The 4,796-nt window shown below is 34.4% G+C and overlaps 1 protein-coding gene and 1 pseudogene across 1 annotated transcript in view; both read right to left on the minus strand.

Annotated features, from left to right (window-relative positions):
- LOC104767204 (proline-rich receptor-like protein kinase PERK4) overlaps positions 1-179 on the minus strand; it is a 3,573-nt gene extending 3,394 nt beyond the window's left edge. Inside the window, exon 1 of the mRNA XM_010491250.1 lies at positions 95-179. The gene's annotated coding sequence lies outside the window, so the exon portion shown is untranslated. The remainder of the gene's footprint in view (positions 1-94) is intronic.
- LOC104768215 overlaps positions 1,275-4,796 on the minus strand; it is a 4,380-nt pseudogene continuing 858 nt past the window's right edge.

The following is a 4,796-nucleotide window of genomic DNA, read 5'->3' on the forward strand; positions in this document are numbered from 1 at the left end:
AAAAAAAAAAAAAAAAAAAAAAAAACAGGTAACAATGCTAAATATGAAAGATTAGTACAAAATTAGTTAAATAGATTAGCATGAAAGTGTATACCTTATAGAAAGAGATTAAGGGGGAGAGATCGAGTTTTTGAGCATTTAGGTGAGAAAATGATTATAGGAATAAGGGAGATTTTGAGATTTGATGCGTCTTCATTCCAAGAAACATGCCTGTTCTTTCTCTCTCTGTCTGTCTTTAATAACAGTTTTGTGTTTTAGTTACTAATAATTGTAATAATCTCCGGTCTAATTTTTATCTTTTTAGGCTCCGTGATATTAGGAGAACTGAGGACTGTTGATTGAATCCCACGTAACCCCATGCATTCTTCTTATTCGTTTACCTTTGTTAGGTAAATCTTTTGTTTAATATGTCCGTCGGATTATATTACTCCTCTCTAGATCATTCCACGTGTTTTTTTGACAACTTAAATCAATACTAGAAAAAGTAGTGTAGTTGCAGATTTTAATTTTGAACAGTTTTATTGGTGTGGGTATAACTAAAAGCGGTTATGTGAAGTTATTACAAGAACTATGGTACGAATATTGAGCTAAATCTTGGTTTTAATCTCACATGTATATTGAAAAAAAAAAGACAACATGTGCTGCGTCATGATTCTCAATCTTGTTCAAGTCGCAAAAATGACCCGATCACAAGTAGTTTATTTTTGAGTTTTTGAATTGTGATATCCTTAATCATTGATAAAGTTAATCCCATGATTCATTCCTTAGAGTCTTCAATTTATACGATAAACCAGTAAGACAAACAATATACAGTAAATTCTTTATTTAGATAGCAATAGGTTCAAATTTAAGTACTAAGCTTTTTTTTTTTTTTTTTTTTTTTTNACTAAGTACGTACTAAGCTATGATCAGTTTGCCAAATAAGCAAATATATGAAATGTAAATCCCTATCTCACCCATCTTCTTTTGGTCATAAGGCTTGCGCCTTCTTTAGAGGAAAGCAGTAAAAAGATATTTATAGAGTAGATTGGAGATAGTATACAGAGTTATGTAAGATACTTAAAGAGACTTGCCAAAAAGATTATTTAAGATTTTATGGAACCAAAAAAAGTTATGTAAAGAGGTTATGTATATAATCTTGTCATTGTAATCATATATTTTTTTTTTTTCTGGCGTACGCAACTATATTAGTTCTGCATTCGAAAAGTATCTTCATATTGAAGTCAAAATATTCCACTAAGTTTTCTTTCTTCTGTATAATATTTCATGAAACTTTATATATATGCTTCAAGAAACAAGAATCCTCTTGCGTGCATCATGGTGGGGTTGTCCCATATCTTTGGGACACACCAGAGTCTGAGTCTGACAGTGTATCCCAAACCTGCACATATATTCATTAGTTTCCTAATATAAGAACATTAGAGGGTGTATCCCACACCTGCACATATATTCATTAGTTTCCTAATATAAGAACATTAGAGGGGGTATTGGTTCTATGATTTTAATGGATTTGAAAATCCAGACAAAAATTATGTGTTATTCAATCATTGATTTTAAAATACTTATCAAAATGATGTGTTATTGGTTTTATGATTTACAAATACTTGTTAAAATCCTATGTTATTCATTTAATGATTTGTTTTTGGATTTCAAAATTCACATTATGTTTTAAATGGATTTGAATGGATTTGAAAATGTAAAATAGAATGATTCAAATCCAAGGATAAAACATGTTATTTCAAAATTCATGTGTTTTGATTTCTAGAATTTACAATTCTATATGGATTTAGAAATCACTTCTCCAATAACAGCCCCTTAATTTGTTATATCTTGTATCATCAAAATCTCTACTCACATTTAGCTTCCCCTCTGAGCCACCAATAGCGAGTAAGAAGGGGCAGTCGGCAGAGAATGAGACCGAGAACACTTTTCCCTGTTTGATGTCAACGTTTAGACTGGGTGAAAACAAAGAAACCAAAGAGAAACAAGTGGGAGAAAGAAAGAAAAAAACTTATTAATGGCTCGTACCACAGTTGGCATGTGTGTAGCGATCAATAATGGTTGATTGTTTGAAAGATCCCAAAGTTTCACACTTCCATCCTCAGATCCTGTAGCCAAAAGCTGCACATCTCGGAGACATAAATCTAAAACACAATACTATGAATTAATATGCTAAGACACAAGAGAGAATGAGGGACATGTATGTACATTGGGCGCATGTATGTTGTATGATATGGAGGGGACTTCAGCATCATGAGCATGGAGAATGAAACTTGGTGATTCTCAGTTCCATCTTGGAGGCTCGCCTAACATGGAATAAGAAAGAAAAGATAATGAGTCACATTAGTTACCTCAGATATTCACATGCCTATCAGAAGAAAAAAGAAAGATTCATGCACCACAAAGGAGTGTTCACTGTGAGGATCCCAGGCCAAGCTTTCGACTTCGCCCTTGGTAGACCATTTCAAACCTGAGTGCGAAGGGTCCCTTCCATCTTTCTATAACATATATACATATAGATATTAAAAAAAATCTGATCAGCATAATGATAATGGATGGAACAAAATAGTCACCAATACAACTGTGCAATCACGGGATCCACTGAGGAGTACTTCTGGAGCATAATGGTTCCATGCAACCGCCTGAACCTGTTAGTCAACCAACACACACAATAAACCATGAGAATGCCACATATGCTTGACAGATCATGGAAACAGTTTTCACCTACCTCATTCATGTGATGCTCCATAGTGAGCTTGCATTCCCCTGTAACCACATCCCAAACCTTAACTTTTTTTTCGGAACTGGCACTAGCAACTATATTCCTATTGTTGTTTCAGTTAAAAGTCAATAATAAGAGCAAATCTTTATAGTAATTTTCAATCATGGAACCACCAAAGAGCTTAAATATGTATACCTAAACTCCTTGTTCCAAGCAAGATCAATCACTGATTCAGAGTGGCAATCTTCTGATGTCTAGAGTGAGAGAAAGACAAGTAACAAAGTTACAACATGACACATTTTAGAATAATAGATGATAGCTAAAATAATTTTCAAAAGCTGGTTTGTCACACCTGTCCAGCTATTCGTCCCAGTTGTACACAAGGTAGCAGCTCATCATCCACCTGAAAGCAGTATATAATCATAACCTAATGATAGATCATAAAACAAACGTAAAGCATCATTAAAAGCCAGTTTAAATTACAGACATGATCAAGATCCCATATCTCTATAAAGGAGTACTTCATAGACCCGATAGCTACAAAGTTCCCTGCCAACGCCAAAGCAAAACTTGAGAAAAATAAAAAATGAAAAATCACCCATAGCAAAATAAAAACAAAAAATAGAGCTGCTTGGATACACACACTAACATTTTTCCTCTCCTTTGAGAGGACAATCAAGCCATGCTGTGCACAATGGAACCTCGGGTATAATTATGTCATTACGAAGATATAAGTTATGAGTGCCATTAGCGGTTTCCTCGTATACATAGACCTCGAGATAGTTGACGCTATGTTTAGTAGTGGCACAGATGATCAGTGAATCAGTTGGCCTAATTGTCATATCATCGAGATCCTCTGAGTCATAATTATCCTAAGGTACACCAACATGATAAAAGCAGAGGACTTAGATGGTTAAAATGTTTGTTAATTAGTATTTACTAAGGTTGCAAAATAACCAGAGGTTTATTGTTGAGAGTATCCTCAAGGTAGTTTCAATATGACTAACCTCAGTATTCTTTAGGTATGGATCCATCTCATTGCTTGGATAATAAAGGTCTCCTTGTCCAGAGCTAAACAGTTCAATTTCTGAGTCCAACACAAGAATGAAGGAAAACTGTATATTAACATATGCAATACAAGAATGAAACTATGTATAGGAAAAAGAAAGAGCTGACATATATATACCATCATCCTCTTCATAATAGTTATCCATGTCGAGTTCTTTCAAGAAGTTGACTACGTTATCAGGATCTGTTGAAGAAGAAGAAGCACCCTTGCTTATGGAACATGGTTTTCCAAGCGATTTTGCAGCTTTGGCATGTGAAACTTCACAATTCTGTATTTCATCGTCCATATCCATGTCAATGAGACTGTATCCAATGTAAATGTAATCAATGAATGACTCTCTCCTTATAAAGACCAGAGAAAAAGGAAGAACTGTCACCTTTTCTTGTAAGTGCCATTATGGATAAGCTCTTTGATTTCCTCCTTAGAAGGAGGTTCAGCCGCATAGGGCATGGCCTTTGATGCCCCTTTTGGTATCCATGAAAGTGAAGTTATCATTCTGCAAAATCAAATCGGAAGAGAGATTAACAAAGCATGAATTAGCTAATGTCGTCGTCTCTGTCTTGTTGGAACTTGGAAGAGCAAAACTTACAGCTATGACTGTTAGCGACCGAAGAAGAGAAACAAAACGTTCTTTCTGCTTCGATCTCTCGTTTTAAGTTATAAAAGAAACAAGCTTAGATTAATACAGTATGAGCCTTCAGCTCCACAAATACGAAAACGACAGAAACCCTAGGGTTTAGGGCTCATGTAGCTGTTGAGATGGGCTTTCTTTTTATTTATATCCACTAAATAATCGGGTTCTATTTTATACTATCTACTATTTTAATATTTTTAGAGTCCAATACTATTAAAGGTTAACGATTTCACTAAACATATTTTTGTTGAGAAGAGTAAGAAGAGATAGATTCAAAATTCATATCTTGAGGATCATTGTAGTGATTGTTACAAAGGGTTCCATGAATCACATTGACAAAAATGATAGACTATATAGTACCAAGTAAGTGG

This window comes from Camelina sativa, chromosome 19, assembly GCF_000633955.1.
Source record: "Camelina sativa cultivar DH55 chromosome 19, Cs, whole genome shotgun sequence".
Classification (NCBI taxonomy): Eukaryota; Viridiplantae; Streptophyta; class Magnoliopsida; order Brassicales; family Brassicaceae; genus Camelina; species Camelina sativa.